At 43.4% G+C, this 23,425-nt stretch overlaps 1 protein-coding gene across 6 annotated transcripts in view; it reads right to left on the bottom strand.

The window, feature by feature from the left end:
* caskin1 (CASK interacting protein 1) overlaps nucleotides 1-23,425 on the bottom strand; it is a 120,255-nt gene that overhangs the window by 67,327 nt on the left and 29,503 nt on the right. The window lies entirely within an intron of this gene.

Genomic DNA, 23,425 nt, shown 5'->3' with positions numbered 1-23,425 from the left:
TGAAGCTGTGGAACAGACTAAGTAAAGATATGAAGCAATGTCCAAGCATGGCGCAGTTTAAAAAGCGGTTTAAGGATATGGTTTTTACAGGGTACAGGGAAAAGGTAGAGATTTGATAGGATGTTCTTGTCTAATATTTTCATGTGTGTGCGCATGCACGGGTTTGTTGGTATGGGTATATGTATGTATATATATATATATATATATATATATATATATATATATATATATATATATATATATATATATATATATATATATATATATATGTGTATCCTTCAGGTGTTAATGGGGTTATTGAAAATGTGTATATGTGCGTATGTGTGTATATACGTATGTATGGATAGATAGAAACATATATGTGTATATATTAAAAAAAAAATTACACATAACATATAATGTAATTGCAAGGAGGTATTTCTGTAGTCTATTGATACTAGATAGTGGAAAAGGGGTGGAATTAAATAAGCTTATGCTTCTTCCTGCTCCTTTTTGAACATGAAAGTTATTTGGAGTTGTGGTTGCTCGTTTTCCTTTTGTTTTGCTTTGTTCATTTGTCTCTTTTAATTCTATTTTTTTTTATACTTTTTCAACATGTTCAAAATAAAGATTCAATCAATCAATCAAAAACTGTTGTTGTGATTTGGCACCATATAAATCAAACTGAACTGAATGATCAAACAGCCTATTTTAAATGTTGATACTAACAGATCAGCAAAAAGCTGATAATATGAATTAGTTAACCTCAACTTCAGGGTTGGGGGAGCTGCAGGCCTCGAGGGCCAGTGTCCTGCAGGTTTCAGATGTGTCCTTGAGCCAACACAGCTGATTTAAATGGATAAATGACCTCCTCAGCATGTCTTGAAGTTCTCCAGAGGCTGGTAATGAACTCATCATGTGATTCAGGTGTGTTGACCCAGGGTGAGATCTAAAACCTGCAGGACACCGGCCCTCGAGGCCTGGAGTTGGACACCCCTGCTCTACTTGAATCACTAATTTAGATGGTGGGAGTTAAATAGTAAAACAGACTGGTTCTTATAGTGCTTTTCTACTATATGTGTAGACTGTATTATCTGACACGCTGGCATCTTTAATATGAGCGTCCACCTTTATAATGGAGACATGGATAATAGAAACCCTGGAAATTCAACAAGGTATAGAAGGCAGTGTTCATGTCTGGTGTGTGCTGCCTGAATCTTTGCTTTGAAGCAAGCTCTCTGCGGCCTCCTGCTTCATTTCATGACATCATAAAAGGGCATGGCCACCCCCATGTCATCAAATAAGGATACAAGCTTTGTACGAGGCATCATATAAGGACAGAGAGGGTAAGAGTGGGATCCCTGCCAACATCATCCTCTGCCTGCCAGATGTACACACAGTAAATCAGCCAACACACCCACACACACAAAGACACAGTTCTGCATCATGAACGTATACACATGCAGTGAGAGGCAGCTTCGCTTCCAAAACACATTTACAGACATTACAGTGACTTGTGAAAAACACTGACTCCTCAATATATAACATTTAGCAATAATAATTTACAGTGTAGATATTTCTGTGTGTGTGTGTGTGTGTGTGTGTGTGTGTGTGTGTGTGTGTGTGTGTGTGTGTGTGTGTGTGTGCACGCGCATGTTTCAACACTGCAGGAGCTGTTTGATCCTCATTGACCCTCTCTTTTTCCTCCCTCCTTAACAACACTTCCTGGTTGGAATTTCCCAAGCAGGTATCGTGCACACACACACACACACACACACACACACACACACACACACACACACACACACACACCATCTGCTCTCAGTTCACACACAAACACGCACACACTTCTAAAATCAAGCATGTGGATGTGAAAATGCACATATACAAAATATTGACATTTTATTTTGCATTTTTACATTTCCTCATTTCCAGTATGATTCAAATGCTTACCACCATAAATAAAGCCAACCGCTGAGCCGACGTGCTGGCCAGCGATGTGTCAAACTCTGGCTGCAGCTGTCAAACACTGTATTTTCAATGTTCATAACACATGCAGTGATACTCAAAAGTGGGCTGATAGATCAAATGTGCAGCGCTGCAGGAACTCAGTGTTCTGCCAAAGAGCAGGTCCAGCCAGTGATGGCGTAACGGCGGGAATTGGAGGTAACTTTGGTGTTAGCTCCACATCTGTTGCTGTTTCCATCCAAGTAACCAACGCTTAGATGGAAACAAGTCGTACTGCCCAAAACAAAGAGCTGGGTGGAAGTGCATGACTTAGGATTGCCAATAAGACACATTTTGATTACTTGACTTGTCTTTCTCCATCAAACTGTTTAATTAAAATTCATAGCTTAATGTTTCCTTCCTCTATTAAGTTATTACACCTGAAATCGTCTACTGCTGCTGTTTCACAATAAAAGGATTCAACAGTGCTTTTAATGTGAAGCAGTCAAATTTTACCACGACTGACTTTTACTGAATTGTTTCTGTTTTATTCTGACATTTAAGGTGCAACACATTTACGCCTCCATGTAACACAACCATGGAGTGTTTATTAAAGATAGACATAGCCACCAAAATATAACCCACTGGTTGCCATCTTTGTGTTCTGAAATCACAGCCGCCTTCTTCTTCCCCCTCACAGCTGCCAAGTACTTATTCAAAAGGGGGCATCTTATTCTTTGCATTGCCTTTCTAATATTGTAGGGATTAAACCTTTCAAAATAAAGTGCTTTGATGCAACTCTTGCATTGTTGACACTGCATTCAAAGCACAGCCTGCTTTGTCCTCCTCTTTGATTCCCATATAGCTATGTTTTGTTTAGTAGGACTTGGAGCTACTAAAAGACCATGATTTCATCAAGAAAGTCTTAAGTGACTGAGAGTCATTTTTCTATTGATTCCAAGGTCTTTTTCAATCCAAGGGAGCTGCTCCCTGTTGGCTATTGAAAAGAATGCATTTCTGCACTGGCTTAGGTTTTTAGAGCCAGAGGCTACTTCTATATTTTATTTACAGCCTGTGCACAGACTACAGACCAGGTTAAAGGAACTGAATTCTTAAGTCCATCTCTGACAGAAGCTGCCTTGAAGCCCCTACCTATACTCCAGACAGTTGGTGGCAGGTGCACCTCCACCCAGAGGGTTTTTATCTGAATTTAAATGAGTTGGAGTGTGTTTTAAACACTACGAATAGATGCTGGCATATTTTGACATCATCAGTCTTGGTTTCACACAGAGGCTATAACATTCAATGAATTGCACTAAAGCTCCAGATGCACTCTTTTAATGTGTAACTCTATTAACAATTTTAGCAAGTCTAAAGCACTTAAGTAAAGCAATCACCCAAATAGTTGCGCATTTTATGCTGTATCTTTTCATTAGTGTTATTATATATGTCCTGCAAACGCACATACACACACACAGACACACACACAAAGCCACACTAAATCACGTTACAATTTTGTTGCCTGCCGCAGCAGAACTCTGGGAAAATACTGATTTCATGATGTTGCTGCAACCTCTCATCCTGCAGCCTAACACACACACACACACACACACACACACACACACACACACACACTCAACCAGGGAGCCCTGGGTTGCATGGAGGCGGTTGCTAGGTAACAAGCATCCTCTGGCTCCTCCTACACATGGAGAAGTGTGCTGCACACACACCCTCAAAAACACAAGGACTCAGACTCACATGCACCCACACAAACACACACACAGTAAAAACCATGACATAATGAGAGCGGTGACAGTGTGACGTCCTTATTTCCACATGAACTGTCCAAAACAGGATCTGCTTCTTCTGCAGAGGATCCGAGCGAACACTAGAGACACACACTCTTCTATTCAGAAATTCAGCTGACACCTGAATCCAGATCAGTTGAGCTCAGCTGTTCAGTTCATTACCACGTTTTTATACTCATCAATTACCGTATCAGCTATAGCCTTTCTCTCTTTGCCTTCAGCCCGTACTTGAGGCTGGTAGCGAGCGCACTGCCTGTGCATTTAAATAACTCTCTAACAGCCCGATCCTCATTTTCAGGGGAGCCCCGTGCAAAGCAACGCAAAGGGGAGCGCTAAGTCATTAAAACAGAAGGCGGTGCAATTATAATCATAGACATGCAAGCAAAACACAAACACATTAACTCATAGAAATGACACACCAGGGATAAACAACAGCGTTCGCGCTACAAATGAGTGATTCTAATTTAAGTTTTTGTGGTGTGTTATTTCAGTCAAACACTGCTACATCAAACAGGCCATAACTGTGGGTGTAATAAAAAAGAAAACATCAAACAAAGCAGTGAAAAATTCAATCGGTTTTGTAATATGAAGCGGGAGTTATAGAAACACAACACAATTAAAAGTCATTTGTAGTGCATGGGCACTGTGTACTCCCCAGGTGGTTGGCAACATATGGCTGGTTGTTGCCAGATTAAATCAGAGACACCAGAAACCTCCTTGTGATCACTCTGGTTGATAGCAGGTTGTCTTGGTTACCCATAGTTTCCATGGAAGACGCCAATTTGTCTCCAAACACTTACCTACTACTGGCAGAGCGAGGGAAAAACACAAATTTTGCCTTAATGCCACCGATATATGAAAAGGGACACGTTTCACACTGAAGGCTAACGATCTCGGTTTCCTGTTTCCATAGCTAACAGTTACCATCGCAGCAGGCAGCCTGCTACCAGCCAAAGCAGTCACGAAGACCTCAATTTCACCCAGCAGTCTCCAGCCAGTTACTGTGGCATCACTGCTAATGTGGATATCAAACATTTAAAATTGCTCATGTTTTCGTTTTAATAGGTTCTTGCCATACATACTGGGTCCAGCAAAGACTCCCATAGGTCCCACAGGACAGCTTTGGAAAATGTGACATGAGGACATCAGACTTTTAACTGAATTTGTTTTTAGGTTTTACAGCTTTTCTTATGTCATTCATCCTACACCAAAGGAATTAAGTGATAGATAAACAATAAAGTGACAGAAAAGCATCTGTTTCTCACTATCAACTATACGAATATCTGTTTCTCAGTCGTTCTAAAAAAAAAACAACTGACTTTTTTCAAAAAAAAAAAAAAAAAGAAAGAAAAAAGAAGCATTGAAAACAAAAACAAAGGCTGAAATCTGTTTTATAATTACAGGACAGTCCAATTACAGAGCTTTGTTTCTTACAGTTTAAGCCCAAAGAGCCATGCTTACAGATTTGTTTACTACAGCAGTGTTTCTTTATCATGTTGAAAAACTGAGAATTACTCTTGAAATCAGGCTTTCTTTAAAAAAACTAAACAAAAAATAAATAAAACCCTTTTTGACACCAGGAAGGAAAAAGTGGAGTTTAACAGGAAGAAACTTGCAACAGAACCTGGCTCAGGGTTAAGGCAGGGGGACGGGACAAAAGGCGGGGTGTTAACCTGTAGGAGACCATTTGGTTTTACCTGTCAGGTAAATTAAAATGACCTATGGCTGAAACATTCACGACAAACGCAGCAGTTATCATTATTAAATTAGAATGAATGAAGTAAAACAGGTTAAAACAACTATTTATATCTGATCACTATCACTTGCCACCCAGTTGACCCCCTCACCATCACTGTCACTCAGGGTGTTGCCATGGGACAGTCTGATTGATTGACAGCAGCACTGTGAGAAAGCGACAGTCAATGATTGCTCTCAGCCCGACCACACATGATGGATGCATCGTAATGTGATCAGAAGAATGGAAACAAGCCTGTGTCAGTGTAAATACACGACCTCATCGTGAACACCCGCGCAAGCTAAGCATGCACATAGCAGGTACACACACACACACACACACACAATGATGAGCATTGTTCACAGTGTGCCAGAGGAAGTCAGAGGTGCAGCCGGATGAATTCATTTACTATAAATACACACATCACAGCCTCGCTAACTCTCCACTCTCTCACACACACACACACACACACACACACACACACACACACACACACACACACACACACACACAGAAGAGCACAAACACTAACAGAAGCATCTCTGTGTGCTTCCTCGCACACATGTGATCCTGACACTTCTGAGGCCTTCAGCAGGGCAGGCAGGATGAGAGTGGAAGATAAAGCACAGGATGGAGGAACACAAAGGGTGTGTGTGCTGTCTTTGTGTGTGGCTGTGATACACTGGCTGCCAGATGAAGCCAACAACCCAGCCAGTCTTTCTCATTCTGTTACCTGATCAGTTACTGCTGCTTCCTCTCTCATCTTCAAACCTGCCTCCTTTTCTCTCTGGTTTGCATCTTCTTCCTGTCCTCTGTACTTCCTCCCTTCCTTTCCTTCCTTCCTCCTTTCCTTTTCTTCCGCTTAAATCTTCGTGCTGACACGTTCTTCTGGATGATCTCCTCCTCTATTGTATTTTTTATAAATATACTGTGATAAGTACTACTTTCCAGTGATTCTGAGGAGGACCGCTGTTATTGAACTGGGCCTTATCTCCTAGCATGAGTGGCTAACTGAACTAATGCTACAAAGCCTGAACACCTGCAGATATCAGGAGCAGGCGGAGAACAGTTGTCATCGTCTCTGGTTAATGATAAACAGTCGGATTCTTACATAAAGCGCGTTATACAATGTGGCTCATTCAACCATTTGTGTTATTCAACCCAACTGTATTATTTAACACTATTCAGTGGGCTGAACATATAGATAATCAGCTAAAGCAGCAGCTACGATGACCAATGACACTTTAACATTAAGTAATTCTGAAGAACTGACATGAGTCACCACTGAGTCATTGCTTTCACCGCACTGTGAGCTACCTGGTTATGCTTTGCCTCTCTGGAAGGATGGTGATCAGTGGGCTCTGTCTATGTGCTGGTGGTCTGGGTCTGCTTTCTCCTCTACGGTTCTCTTGCTGCTCGTTCCAGGACAAAGTTTTCTTGTTCTTTCTTGTCTTTAAGTTGATAACATTGCCACAATACAGACCATCACCAGCGTTGACTATCGATATTTGGATACCCATGAAACACTCAGAATACCCACAATGCAATACTCTTTGTCAAAGGCTTCAGCAGGTACTTTCCATTCATGTTGGGGTTAACATGCTACTTTAATCTTGCACCACGTATATTCTTCAGTAATGCAACTATTACCTGCGTGATGGGCTGACGTCACCTACCCTGTGTTCTCGCGCTACACCCAGTTGACTTGTGTTTGTGTAGCAGGAAGTGAAAAGTAATAGAGCAGCCCATAATATGAAATATGAATCACTTTCAGTTTTATTGAAAACAAGGCCAATAACATGCACCCAGGCCAGAAACAGCTGCTGCTAACTAAAACAGCAATCATCTTTATTTTCAACAGGTTTCAAAGGTTTGTGATGAGCAGTCAGTAATAACAAAGTCCTGATTCAATCCAACAAACATCAGCTGACTTTGGTCAGTGAGCAGATGGTTTTTGCCAGGCCTGCCGCACTTTGTGTTTCAAACACAATTCAGCTGCAAATTCTAATTTTGGTGACCGTTAAGTTACACATGAGGGACATATGTTCAATGTATATACATACAGATGTTTATTACATTTTTTCCACTCATGTGTACCTAGTAATACAATGTATAACTAGCGGTATACTAGTAGAACACACTTGCTACTACATTCATGTTAAGTTAGCTTGTGCAACAGCCTGGAGGTTCACTGTGTTACCACAATGTAACATACAGTTGGAATGGGAACTTATATTTTTTCTGTGTGTGTGTGTGTAGGCACAACATTTGGATGATGAATACTGATTACCTCTAAGCTACAGATTCATATTTGCTCAGCTGCACACACACACACACACACACACACACACACACACACACACACACACACACACACACACGTGACATCAGAAGCAGGTAAACAGGAAGACGGCTGATTGAATTAGAGTGGAAAGACTTACTAGACCATCTGAGAGCAAAGGACAGCGATGGATAAGGAGGAAAGGCAAAAAGAGATGGTGGGACAGGAAGCACTGATACAGAAAGTGATTATGAGGCAATCTGATCAATGCAGGCTTCAGCACACCGCATTATTCCTGTGTTGTTAAACAATAATACAAGTTTTCACCTACATTAGTCTTAATATATGGTGACAGCTTGACATATGAAAGCTTTCATCATTATCTGTTAGCCTCCTTTGTCATTTGTGAATGCCATTTATCTACACCATTTAGCTAAGTGTTAGATGGAAAACTGTATCTGCCAAGAAACCTGACTGTAATAAGAATGAAAGTGGAAGTGGCTTTACACCATCTGGCTGTAATAACCAGCATTTACAGAATTTAAAAGGGTGAAGTAGCCAAAAGTGCAAAAACTCCAGAGTCACTTACTGTAAGTGTACTGCTTGAAAATAGAAACATACATTTTTCATTTTCATGTTACATGTTCGCATCCTTTTAAGAGTAAGACAAAAAATGACTCCACAAACAAAACACTATGTTTTTAGCTTAACCAGTTAGCTAGCTAATGCTGCTAGCTAATGCTGCTAGCTAACTGGTTAGCTGTACCAATGACTTCGTAGCTCTCATTTGTCCAGAAATAACTCACATTTCTCTGCCTGTCTCAAAAATCAAGAACTCATTGTTCAGAATAATAACCGTAACAATAATTTCAAAAATAAACTGGCCCCATTTTCACTGTGTAATTATGAAAAGCAGGGGTGGAGAATACAAAGTTAGCATGGTAAGAGCCACAACAGACACATTAATGGGGAATATGCAGCTTGAAATGAACTGTAATTATCTCTCTGCCTAATGTATGTCATTTTGCCTTTTATTTAGAAACGTGTTTTTATGTCTTTTTTTTCATGCTAAAATGTTATACCTAAACTCACAAATGATTAGAAGATGAGATGACTAGAGAGCACGTGATGGTGCGCTCTACTGTACACTGCAGGCTTTTCCTGGGACACTGGGTTTGTTTCCATTATTATCTGCTATTTATACACCGAGTGAAATTCTAACCCCGGCTTTGACCACTCACACACACACACACACACACACAGCTTAACATGGGAGGCTGTCTCCATGGATACGAGAGTGAAGTCCTGCTGAAACAGGATGGGGAGCACTGGGATCTGTGGGCCATCCCTGCTGGAACTTTACCAACACCAACCTGAGAGGGAATGTCTTCTATCTTAGACACAAAATGAAGGAGTGGATCCCACTGAGTGGGATTTAAAGGGGTGAAGAGTGCCATAAACTCCTTAAATATGTTCAGGGTGAAGGAGAAAATTCTGTACACCCAATAGCGCCGATACAGCGACACCAAATATCGATATCTTGTTAAATAAATGCAAACTCTGGGCTCATCTCTTGCACCACCATCCTGAGATAAGCCATCCAACACTGGACGTAGCGTTTTAAAATTTTGTGTGATGGTAGACACCGATGACATCTCGAGCTTATTTAACTTTGGTGAAAACTGGGTCACTTTATCTTACCCACAGTTTTTTATGGATGGTTTTCAAACTTCACAACATTATACTGAGCCTAGGTTGGTGAAGCAATTATGGTCATCACCAGTGATAACCTAGGCTGGGTTAATAATGGTCACTTATGGGCAGAAAAATTAAATTCTTCATGCACTGGGACTTTACTGTCCCATGTATTTCTAACTGGATAACAACAAATCCCTCAGCTAGAAACAGCAGAAGGCTTTGCAACTGTGTTTATGTCCATATTAAAGAAATAATCAGTCAGATGAGACGTCTCCGTGTCACGCGCAGCAGAAAGCGTGCTCCACGCAGACGTGGAAATGACAGACATGTTTTTTTAAACATTTCTATTAGCAGAGCTGAGCATGGAGCACTCCTAAACTGCTTAAGGCTCCGTCTGTTTATGACTGCCGTTCCAGCGCTTCTTTTCTCTAAACACTTTTGCTCGCGATGAGTTTTAACAGAACAAAGTGGATGTTCGTCAGCAGCAGGCCAAGAAAAGACTGCTAGGACGGCTCAGCTGCTTCCAAAAACTGCAACAAAACAAGGCCAACTATGTGTTTTATGTTTTGATTACGCTCGCTCATTGGACCTTTGATTCAAAATGCTTCAGCTGCCACAGTCTGACGACACCGGTGCTCTATGGTTACCTAGCAACAGGTTTTTCACCTGCTATCAAGGTTATCTCCCTGATGGTTAACAAGTCTGCACACACACACACACACACACGTGTACGCTTCAGTATGTCACGCACATTCTTTAAAATCAAGTAAACTCTCTTGGTCTGCTTCTTGTTAGCTTGATTTTAAAATTTCCAGCACCACATTTTTCCCATGTATCGCTGTCATGGCCTAATCTGATGTTTATTTTCCTTTTTGGTTTCTTTTTTTCTGTTTTAAAGGTCGTGTTAGATGGTTTGACTGATTTCCAGCAATGATGTTTTGGTTGAATCAAGAAAGGCCCAGATGTGTCTAACATGGGACGCTGTCGCTCTCTGTAGGGTTGGGCTATACATTCAAGTTTTCCACTTTTAGTTCAACAAACTGGTTGCCGGTGTATCTGTGGAGGTGTGTGCGCAGCTGAAAAAGAATGCAATAAATCCACAAAGTCCTTGTAGGCATGGTGAAACATCGCTGTTTACTCATATGAGAGTTTGGGGTTGTCACCTTGTCACCAGTGATGACTTTAACCTTAGCGAGCTGAACCAGGAAGTTCAGTTCCTGAGATTAAAAGTGTCTTTTGTCAGAGTGCTCTGGGAAACATTATGGAAGAAACCAGACTTCCTGAAGAAACCCTGGGCTTACAACTACAAACTACATAGAGCCTGTGTAAGGTAGCTTAAAACACATTTAATCCCTGAGATATCTCAATATGAGAAAGAGAATTGCAGATTGCATGTATCAGCCACTGTGTTAATTAGAGGTGGGAATCACCATACATCCCACGATACGATATTATCACAATACTTAACGCACGATACGATATTACTGCAATTTTTTAAAAATATTTTGCGATATTCAGATTCTGTACATAAAGGTAAACTTTATCAATATTCATTTTATCTAATATCAAAGTCTCACACTCAGTCTTTCTCTCATTTCAGTCAGTTTTATTGTTTGTATTACAGTCTAGTCCAACTTAACTGAATGCAACCATCTGGTACAATTATAGCTATTCTGAACTATGCAATTTATGAAAACTATGCAGCCCATTCAGCAACTGAAGAATTTGAAAGTAAATTAAAAGAAAATATAATTTTACATTAAATAAAAACGTTTTACACTTAATTAAAATAAAACATGTCTTAAATTAAAATAAGTAAACTGTCATGTTTATTGCTGCCATAAAAAAAGTTAAACACATTTGGACAGTGTCAGGATTCCTGCTCAGAAAAAGGATCAACGTGCTCTGAAGTCAGAGCACAAAAACTTTTTTTGTAACAAAATATCGATTTCTGCTGTCCCTGTATCGATACATTATTAGCAAACAAAATATCACGATACTACACAGTATCGATTTTTTCCCCACCCCTAGTGTTAATGAAGTAGCTCTATCAGCGCAACTCTTTGGGATTCAACTGTAAGAAATAAATGTCTCAAATTACAGAAAAACTCCCAGCATCTCGATGCGCAGACTGTCTGTTAATTATATAAGAGAAAGCTTTTTAAATTTAATTCAAATTGTTTATTCATGTATTTATTTAATCATTTTACTGTGGACACACTGTAAAAAAACAGACATTCCTATAGTAGATATTGGGATATAAAACTTCTCTGTCATTTAACTGTCATTACTTCATTACTGTAGTATGAATGGCTCTGAAGTAGGTTATCAGCATGTATGAAAATACAGCTAAAAGTCCATAATGTATGCGCTACTTCACATTTTCCAAAGCTGTAAAGTGAGCTGACTGAAGACTGTGCAGGGCCGATTCTGGGCCTTAGATGATCTGTATCAACTGATCTTTACTTATCAGCTTATCTTCAAGTATGATGACGTTTTACAGCCTGACTTAAACTAACAATTTGGTCAGTTGCAGATGCAGATATTTTACTTTTTGTTTGTTACTATTTATTCTCTGGAAATCTTCATCTTAACTGATATCTGAACCGCTTTTCAGGACTTTATCACACTTTTTAAACATTCAGCCAGAGCAAAAACCAATGTGACACAGTAGCTAAAAATCGGCCACTAACATTCGTAAATACCATCCTATTTGCAAGTATGGTGATACTGTCAAGTACTGATCTGATATCAGTGTTAACCCTCTCAAGGCAGGCATTGCCGATTTGCAACAGTTAAAAACTAACAACCTGATTACCCCACATACATATTTTATGAGTTTTTTTACTCAGAAGTACCACTGCAGGACCTGGTTGTGCATTAGCAACAAAAAGATTAAATTGAGCCAGAGAGTGTTCAATGAATTACCTATATTTGTCACTCCGAGGAACTCGACTTAAATATTCCCACCTCTGTATAGTAAAAGTGAGAGCGAGCAACAGGAAGAGAAGCGATTGCAGTGGAGATTTTGAAGATCACTTGATCACAGCTTGTGGTTAACAAGCTGATGAAGATCCCCTGCTGATCACATCCATACTTACATGGACTCACATACTGCTTTCTTACTACAAACCACGTTCACCCACTTATACAGGAACTCATACATCGTTTAGCTGTTACCTTTTTTAGCACTTTTTCTCACTATACAACTCTCACTCTGAAGAATGTATCAGGGACAGTTTGGGGTTCAGTATCTTCCTCAAGGCCAGTTCAACCTGTCGGGTGGAGGAGTTGAGTTTCAGTGGGAGCAGTACTCCCTCTCTCTCCTGATCCACAGACAAACCGCACATGGAGTCCAGTTTTATATGAAGTCACATTAACATTTTGGTGGATTAAAAACCTTTAGTTAATTATGGGGGGGGGCATAGCCTCAAATGTCGATACAGCGGATAAATAAAAGCAGAGGTTCTTCATAAGGAGTTGAGAACGCTGATCTCGGTGGAATAACCGCTTGCTGAAAGTCAAGAGATGTTTACACCTGTCACGGCGGGGTGCGCCGATGTGTGCGGAAACAGGACCCAAAAGCAGATGATGACGAGGAATAGTAATGATTAACAGAAAAGTGAACCTTTATTGCGATGACGGCAGGAAATGAACCAAGAGACCAAAGCAAACAGGCAAAACACTAAGAAACAAAACACTAAGAAACAAAACACTGAGCTGGCAAAACACTAAGAAACAAAACACTAAAGGTACTAAGACCAAAAACTATAACTATGACCGAGGTGGAAAATAAACAGGCTAAGACTATGACTATGACTGTAACTCTGGTGAGAATAAACAGACGAACTGACAATGGCATGAAGAAAACAAAAGGCTTAAATACAGACATGAGGTGATCAGGGGAAGTGGCGACACATGGGGGAAAACAGCTGACAGACATAAACCTAATGACAGGACCAGGAGAGGAAAGCTAAATACAATGAACAAAGAACACATGACATTGTCAGAATAAAACAGGAAATGACAACACAACTTAACAGACCTAATACGTGATGAAATAAATAGAAAACCCCAAAACATAGAAAACCCAGGAACAATAACTGCCTAAACTAAAGGCAAATAGGAAATAACACAAACTAATAACATATCAAAAAATACAAAGAAAACTCAGAGTGCTGGGTCGGAGACCCAGCCTGTGACAACACCGAAACATGATGTACCGCATGAACTCGTGCCTCGCGGCCTCTTGCTCCGAGCTGATTGCCGTTTTATTACGTCTTCACTTGTCTGCCTGGAGAAATAAACACAATGAAGTCCAAGCGCAGACACAGACGCAATTCCGATCCCCATATACTTAACACCCACGCAGACGGGCGAGAGCACTCGGAGGCAGAGAGAGGCTTACAAAGGACCACAACACACCCAGGGGACGGTCACATGGCTCGCTGATCAATAGAGACCATGTGTCTGCTGGGCAGAGATCTTTCCCTTCTCTCACACTTCCTCTCCACTGCTCCCTTCCTTACTTGCAGGCAATCTCTGTCATTATCTTCCCAACACTACTTGTGTTTTCCTCTACGTCCACCATTACTTTTGCCAACCCTTCCATCTAAATGACCCATCCTCTCTCTCTTGCTTCTGACCTGCTTCTCTCTGACCTTCAATTAACAGATTCTAATCACCCGTGGCCAATTTTCCAGCCTCCCAATGTGACCTCGAACAAAGACTCCTGCACATGTAATAAAACACAAAATGATCTACTTAACAGTCTAGGACGTACTCCACCAAGAAACTCTGATCACTCCACCAGAGCCGATTTATCTGAGAACAGGAGATTCACAAATACTGTGCATTGGATGACGCTTGAAACGAGAAGCAAATTTACAGCAGTTTCCAACTTTTAGTATTGCAGATAAGCTCCTATAATAAGGCACAGTGCACCTCACCTGAAATCTGAACTAAGTGTGAGATTGTTAAATAAGTGGCAGTAAATCTGGGCCAGTATGTGCTAAATCACCCAGAACAGGATTGCTGATTTGGCATTACTCAGTAATTCCTTCATAAGGATGAGAAAGAGAGATTTCCTGCACAGGCAGCACTCCTGTTCCCAAAAGCCTGATAGGAACATATATAGGAACATGTCTTATGGTCCAGTATCTCATCTATACCGTGTGAACAGCCTTTGTTTTTGATCTAAGTTGTGCCGTGATATTGTTGGCAACATTAGCATCTTCTCTTGCTGCAGCTGCGTGCATACATAAGACATAAATGTGCAATTGGCCGAGGCTTTTTAGCTTTTTCTACAACATTATTGTCATCAGTAGAGCTCGACTAACACAGCTGAGTGTCTGACCTTAAGCGAGACTAAATCAGATTACTGGTTAAAGGCTGTTAAAGGCAAAAATCATGAGTGGCATTTAGATGTAATTGAAAACAGAAACAAGGCCTTTTAAGTGAAGTGTATCAGGAAACAGGATAAATGCAAAGCTAATAGGGAATCCTGCTGCTGTTAGACATTAATAAATCATCTTTCAGGCTGTATCTGACTGTTTGAAGTATTTGTTTGAAAGGTAAATATGATTACCTTTCAAACTCGGATTCTTCTGGAATAACTAAGCGTCTCTGTAAGGTGCGGCGGTGCTTCGAGCTAAGGCAAGGCAAGGCAAGTCAAGTTTATTTGTATAGCACAATTCAACAACAAGGTGATTCAAAGTGCTTTACAGAGACATTAGAAACAAGAACAAATAAAAAGCATGATTTAAAATTGAATAAAACAAGCAAATAAACTAACTAACTAATTAACAAACAAACAAACAACAGTATATAAAATCCATCCATCCATCCATCCATCCATCCATCCATCTTCATCCGCTTATCCGAGGTCGGGTCGCGGGGGTAGCAGCCTAAGCAAAGAGGTCCAGACCTCCCTCTCCCCAGCCACCTCCTCCAGCTTGTCCGGGGGAATACCAAGGCGTTCCCAGGCCAGCCGAGAGATATAATCTCTCCAGCGTGTCCTGGGTCTGCCCCGGGGCCTCCTCCCGGTGGGACATGCCTGGAACACCTCGCCCAGGAGGCGCCCAGGGGGCATCCTTGCCAGATGCCCGAACCACCTCAGCTGGCTCCTTTCGATGTGGAGCAGCAGCTGCTCTACTCTAAGCCCCTCCCGGATGGCCGAACTTCTCACCCTATCTCTAAGGGAGAGGCCAGCCACCCTTCGGAGGAAGCTCATTTCCGCCGCTTGTATCCGCGATCTCGTTCTTTCGGTCACTACCCACAGCTCGTGGCCATAGGTGAGGGTAGGGACGTAGATCGACCGGTAAATTGAGAGCTTCGTTTTTACACTCAGCTCCCTCTTCACCACGACTGACCGGTGCAGCGTCCGCATTACTGCAGCCGCAGCCCCAATCCGTCTGTCGATCTCCAGCTCCCTTCTCCCATCACTCGCGAACAAGACCCCGAGATACTTGAACTCCTCCACTTGGGGCAGGAACTCATCCCCGACCCGGAGTGGGCACTCCACCCTTTTCCGGCTGAGAACCATGGCCTCAGATTTGGAGGTGCTGATCCTCATTCCCGCTGCGTTACACTCGGCTGCGAACCGCTCCAGTGCGAGCTGGAGGCCCTCACCCGATGAAGCCAACAGAACCACATCATCCGCAAAAATCAGAGATGAGATTCTGAGGCCACCAAAGCGAAAGCCCTCCGCCACTTGGCTGCGCCTAGAAATCCTGTCCATAAAAATTATGAACAGAACCGGAGACAAAGGGCAGCCTTGGCGGAGCCCATCACCCACCAGGAACGAGTCCGACTTATTGCCGGCAATGCGAACCAAGCTCTTGCAACGGTTGTATAGGGATTGAATGGCCCGTAGCAATGGGCCAGACACCCCATACTCGCGCAACACCTCCCACAGGACGCCCCGAGGGACACGGTCGAATGCCTTCTCCAGGTCCACAAAACACATGTAGACTGGTTGGGCAAACTCCCATGCACCCTCAAGTATCCTCGAGAGGACAAAGAGCTGGTCCAGTGTTCCGCGACCAGGACGAAAACCGCATTGTTCCTCCTGTATCCGAGGTTCGACTAGCGGACGAACCCTCCTCTCCAGCACCCTGGCATAGACTTTCCCGGGGAGGCTGAGGAGTGTGATCCCCCTGTAGTTGGAACACACCCTCCGGTCCCCCTTCTTGAAGATGGGGACCACCACCCCGGTCTGCCAGTCCACAGGTACTGCCCCTGATCTCCACGCAACATTGCAGAGACGTGTCAACCAAGACAGCCCTACAACGTCCAGAGCCTTCAGGAACTCGGGGCGGACCTCATCGACACCAGGGGCTCTGCCACCAAGGAGTTGTTTAACTGCCTCAGTGACCTCGCCCCCGGAAATCGGTGGGTCACACCCCTCATCCCCAGACTCTGCTTCCTCCCCGGAAGACGTGTCAGTGGGATTAAGGAGGTCCTCGAAGTATTCCTTCCACCGCCCGACAATTTTCTCAGTCGACGTCAACAGCGCTCCGCCAGCACTATACACAGTGCAGGTAGAGCACCGCTTTCCCCTCCTGAGACGCCTGACGGTTTGCCAGAATCTCTTCGAGGCAGTCCGAAAGTCTTTTTCCATGGCCTCTCCGAACTCCTCCCACACCCGAGTTTTTGCTTCAGCCACTGCCCGAGCCGCATTCCGCTTGGCCTGTCGATACCTGTCGGCTGCCTCCGGAGTCCCACAGGCTAACCAAGCCCGATAGGCCTCCTTCTTCAGCCTGGTGGCTCCCTTCACCTCTGGTGTCCACCATTTGGTTCGGGGATTACCACCACGGCAGGCACCAACCACCTTGCGGCCGCAGCTCAATGCAGCAGCTTCGGCAATGGAGACGCTGAACATGGTCCATTCGGACTCAATGTCCCCAGTCTCCCTCGGAATGCTGTTGAAGCTCTGCCGGAGGTGTGCGTTGAAGATCTCGCGGACTGGGGCCTCTGCTAGACGTTCCCAGCACACCCTCACTACGCGTTTAGGTGCACCAGGTCTGTCCAGCGTCCTCCCCCGCCACCTGATCCAACTCACCACCAGGTGGTGATCAGTTGACAGCTCAGCCCCTCTCTTTACCCGAGTGTCCAGAACATATGGTCGCAGGTCTGGTGATACGATTACAAAATCGATCATCGACCTACGGCCTAGAGCATCCTGGTGCCACGTGCACTTATGGACACTCTTATGTTCGAACAGGGTGTTCGTTATGGCCAAACTGTGATTAGCACAGAAGTCCAATAACAAAGCACCGCTCGGGTTCAGATCAGGGAGGCCGTTCCTCCCAATCACGCCCCTCCAGGTCTCGCTGTCGTTACCCACGTGAGCATTGAAGTCTCCCAGCAGGACAACAGAGTCTCCAGGTGGAGCACCTTCCAGCACCCCCCCCAGGGACTCTAAGAAGGCTGGGTACTCCGAACTGCCACTCGGCGCATAAGCGCAGATGACAGTCAGGACCCGTTCCCCGACCCTAAGGCGCAGGGAACAAACCCTCTCGTCCACCGGGAAAAACCCCAACGTACCGGCAGCAAGCCGAGGGGATATAAGAATACCCACCCCAGCCCGCCGCCTCTCACCAGGGGCAACTCCAGACTGAGACAGAGTCCAGCCCCTCTCCAGGAGACTGGTTCCAGAGCCCAGACAATGCGTAGAGGTGAGCCCAACTATATCTAGCCGGTACCTCTCAACCTCACGCACCAACTCAGGCTCCTTCCCCACCAGAGAGGTGACATTCCATGTCCCTATTGCCAGTCTTGGCAGCCGGGGGTCGGTCCGCCAGGGCCTCCGCTCCTGGCCGCCACCCGGCTCACAATGCACCCGACCCCTATGGCGCCTCCTGCGGGTGGTGGGCCTGCGGGAGGATGGGCCCATGTCTCCTCTTCGGGCTGTGCCCGGCCGGGCCCCATGGACTAAGGCCCGGCCACCAGACGCTCGCCCTCGGGCACCCTCCCCGGGCCTGGCTCCAGGGCGGGGCCCCGGTAACCCTATCCCGGGCAGGGTAAACTGTTCCCTCGATATTCTTTTCATGGGGGTCTTCTGAGTATATAAAATCAAAACAGATAAAATCAGAACAGTAGATAAAATCGGTAGTTAAATGTAAGTTTTGAAATTTAAGCTTAAAGTGTGGATTTGGTGCTTTATTCAAATGCAGCTGAGAACAGGTGAGTCTTCAACCTGGATTTAAATAAACTGAGTGTTTCAGCTGATCTGAGGCTTTCTGGGAGTTTGTTCCAGATATAAGGAGCATAAAAGCTGAATGCAGCTTCTCCGTGTCTGGTTCTGACTCTGGGAACTGATAAAAGACCGGATCCAGATGACCTGAGGGATCTGGATGGTTCATACTGGGTCAGGAGGTCAGCTAAACACGCGTCAGGATGCTAACATGCAATGTTCATGTTTACAGTATTTACCTCCATACTGTGTGCAAGCGTCAAAAGACAAAAGATGGTTGTAGCTCTCTAAAAACGGGATTCAAACAGGAAGTGTCCCAAACTCGCTTTCTGTTAAATGGCCATCAGGGGGCGATCTATGTGGATATAAAAAGGAACGTAACAGACAAGGACGGGGAAACTGCTTACTTCAATTTTTAACGTTAAATCCTGTGACAGGTCAAGTAGCTTACTAACGTTACTAACATTAGCTTAGGCGTGGATATAAGTGTGGTCATTAAAAACATCTTAGCTTGAGGAATATGGCTGATTTCACCACAGCGATACCAACTGTGTTCAAAAGAAAATGGAAATATTTCAGCATAAAAGTGCAAAGCACATTGACAGCTGACTCTGCTTGAATAATCATTCAAGAAGCTACAAATATGGACCGTCACAGTGGGTGGTAAAAACATTCATGGTCCCCAGTGGAGCTCGGATTGTTCGAATGACTTCTTCAAATCAAATCAACTGAAGTGTTTGCTCCATGATCATATATAATATTCCATAAACTGTGCTGTGTTTCAAAGTGATGAGCTGCAGGGGAAAAATCACGTGGTTCTCATTTTTGTATCCTTACTGTCTGCATTGTTAACATCACCCAAGTTAAATATCAGCACGAAAAATGTGAGCAAGCGGTCGACCGCCACCTGCAGCACGAAGCGGCCTAACAGAGACGGACGCGTACCATCAAAACTGCAACAAACACTAGGTTCATCGGAAACACTTTTTCTGTTTCGAGTGGATATGAACAGACGAAAGATGTTTAACAGGAAAATAACTGAGATTACACTGTCAGATTTAAAAGGCGCTGCTTGCTTTGTTTTGAGACAGTCTCTAGATTTTTCAACAAGTTTCCAAGGTGTCACACGACATCTGTCATCATTCGCTGAACAACGACGCTGAGGATAAAGCAAATCACACTCGAAATGCACTAACAGACGCCATATTTGCCGCAGACTTACGGGCGTGGGGGCAGGTAGTGAACAGAGCTGAGCAATTCTGCTCACCATGTAATATTTATTTAAGTAAAATTTGAATTCGAACCTTGTTTTTTATTGTTAACGACTGATAAAAGAGCAAAGTGTGATCTAGATCCTTTTCTTCTTTTGAACTGGGGCGTACCAGTCCAAAACCAGTCTACATGATGCAGTTGTATTGACATTGAGCACACTCTGGCTGATCATCCATCCACTTCATTTATATTTGACTTTTTGAAAAAGTGACAGTCGTACAGTAAATGGGGCTAAATGCACACACGCAGACACACGTGCAAATGCGTGCACACTAATCTAATGGTGTTGATACTGCAGCTAAGCTGCCGTCTATCGACTTGAGAGAATCTCATTATTGTCAGATTAAGCAGCTCTGGAGCAGTGTAGTCTGTGCCACAGTCAGGACTAAATGCAGTGAAAGTAAAGCCCCCAAATCCCGTGGAAGCTCCCCTCATTAGATCAAGACAGAAGAAGAAGAAGGGAGACTGAGACAGGAAGTTATTGAGAAGGGACAAAGTAACAGGTCATGTTTTGTAGGTTTCGTGTCAGGACTCTGCTTGAAACCACATAAAAGTATCCAAGGATGGTCAAAGTGAGGCTGTTTAAGCTGATTACTGATTCCTGTGTGTGCTATAAAGTAAACTCTCGTGGCTTAAACATGATTTTGTCAGGCGTCACTGTGAGTCGCGCTGCTTTGTAGTGTGTGTTTGTTTGCGTGCTACAGTTGACTCGGTGGCCTCTCTTCCAGCACACACCTCAGGGCAGCTCTGTCATTACCATCCTGAACAGACAATGACCACTTCGCACACAAACAGGGACACACTTATACACACACAAGCCAGAAATTAGGCTAACCCGCCGTCAGACCACAGTTTCCACTCTGTTCACCCAAAAATTACCAACCGGCTGTCTTTTGCAGGCAAATTTTCACACACACGTACACACAAACACACACACGTACACTGCATAGAGTGGTTACAGTATGAACTGACTCTAAATTGCGCACATTTAGAGACGCACAAACACACGCAGACAATGCACTGCCTGGGAGTATGTTGCATTTGACAAACACGTGCAAACACAAGATGCAGCTTCATACACATGCAGTAAAAACAGTTCACAGTCAGCACCTGGAGGACATGTTAGTCACAGGGCGTCATTATGTCTTCATTCTGACTTCCTCCATCACAGGAGCCACATGTTTGTCATTGGGGAAAAAAGGGAGGGAAGCTGGGGGAAAGGGGGAGGAAGAAGAGAGGATCTGCTGACTGGTAAAGTACAGAGTGAAGGAGGAGACAGAAGATGGAGGAGGGAGGAAAACAAGACTAAACAACAACAAATTATTGCCTAGAAAATGACCTGCATGTTCAGTTACAGCTATCCAGCACCCACAAACTTATGTCCAGTTTTTATGCAGACTGTAACGTCTGTGGCAAAGCTTACTTTATAACCGTGTCTTTTCCCATTACGCACAGTGAAATCTTTATTTCTCACATCTTCCTGTCAATACCAAAGAACGGTAGCTCAATTCCAGTTACACTGTGGCACAACTGGAGACGTAACCCAACCCCAGTTCTTGTTTGTGGCTTCACAGTCAAAGCTAATGGTCATGTTTGCTACGTTAGAACATGCTAACACTAAGGATTTACTGTTTTGGGCAAGCACATATCTCACAGCTCCCACAGACTGAAGTCTGCCCAACAACTTTGGCCAACTGGTGTAACAGAGCCTGACCAGTAGGGATGGGTACCGGTGTCCGGTGCCATGATGGCACCGGTTCTGACATAAACGGTAGTAACCAGACCGAAAAGCAGCGCACATTTCAGTGCTTTATTTCGGTGCTTTTTTTTCCTGAGCTGTGATACACTTCTAGCCAATCATTTTACGTTTCCGAGGATAGTAGGCGGGTCCAGGTACGTACGTTCTTTTAGAGCAGAGCTACAGATTAAAAATGCCCAAGGCGAAGCGGTCAAAAGTCTGGCTGTACTTCACAGCAAAATATGCAAACTCAGCAGCAACAAGTGCTTTAAGCTGATACTGTGATACTGTCAAAGGAGGTAACACCAAGAATCTGATGAAACACCTGGCGACGCATAGCGTTTTTTTTAAAAGCCGAAAAATGCGCTGTATTTGATAGCTTGCTGCGAGACCTCACACCGAGCACATCTACTGCGGGTGTGGTGCCTGTTATGCAACATCCCCCAAAAACACGAAGAGGAGAGTCCTGGCCCCGCCCTGCCAGTGTAGCAGAAATGATGAGGATGATGATGCAGCAGCAGCCGTTCTTCTCTGCGTGAGTAGCTTAATGTTGTTCGTGTGTAATTTACGTTGAGTAGGCTAACCACGTTATTACATTAATGCATGTAAGGTGAACTAGCAAACATCATCATAGCTACATGCGGCTGTCTTCTTGTTTGATGGCAGATACTCCCTTCACCCTGGACAAAAAGGCTAAAATGACCAAAGAAAAAGTGGAAAACAGTTAAACATGAGAGGTTTTTGGACAAAGTTTGTGTTTTTTCCATTGTTTAAGCACTGCTTCCAGCCAAGAGTGATACCATATATGCCCCATAGCTGCAGAAAAGGCTAACATTGTTATCTTTTTACAAAAAAACAGCTGAACATGAGAGGTTTTTGGACCAATTTTATGTTCTCCATTCTTTAAGCACCGGTTTGAGCACCGGTTTGAGCACCGGCACCGTTTCAAAAGTACCGGTTTGGCACCGGTATCGGATAAAACCTAAACGATACCCATCCCTACTGACCAGTGTAGGACTTTTAAGACCGATGCTGATACTGATATTCGGTGATTAAACATTTTTATGTAGATTGAGTGTTTTAATAGTGCTAACTAAAAAATAAATACATTATACATTCTGCAAAGTGTAAGAAATGACTTAAAACGCACCTAACCTTATTTAAAACAACAAATCACCTTTTATTATTTACTAAACATAAATTAAGGAAAGGACTCGTGCTGTCATTTATCTGCTAAGACAGTGGTTCTCAAACAGTGGTATCCGTACCACTCGTGGGACGTAGGCGCCCTCTAGTGGGACACAGAAAGTCTCCAAAAAAATTTAAGATGTAATAATATAGCATGTTCTGACTGAGGGATATCTGAAAAAGTAAAACGCATAAATCTGATATCACTTCTAAAATAAATGAAGACAAGAAACTAAACAGCAGTGACGTTTGTAGGGTTACTGAAGTTGGGCTAGCTGGTATATAATGATGTGCTACAGGTCGCTAGCGACACAGCTATGTTAGCATAAACACAGTGAAGCTGGAGGATGAACGCTAACTTTTTTCCACTCGATAAAAGTTAGCGTGAGGGTTCCTGATGGTTAGGGACAAATGCAATCGCATGGCAGGATGCTGTAAACGGACCAAACTTCAGCCAGGAGAACAACTGAGATAATCCATCCACAATACCAGGTTAGTCATTCATATACTGCTGCATGGGCTGGGCTGTAGTTACATCTAAGGTTTAAAAACTGAGCTTTAAAATAAACAGTGGTAATAAAAA

The sequence above is a fragment of the Mchenga conophoros genome, linkage group LG4 (genome assembly GCF_057382185.1).
Source record: "Mchenga conophoros isolate Kocher_MC1m ecotype Shallow Benthic linkage group LG4, M_conophoros_male_GT1.1, whole genome shotgun sequence".
In the NCBI taxonomy this organism is placed as follows: domain Eukaryota; kingdom Metazoa; phylum Chordata; class Actinopteri; order Cichliformes; family Cichlidae; genus Mchenga; species Mchenga conophoros.
The sequence above is the reverse complement of the archived record's forward strand: the minus strand, read 5'-3'. Positions and strand labels throughout refer to the sequence as shown.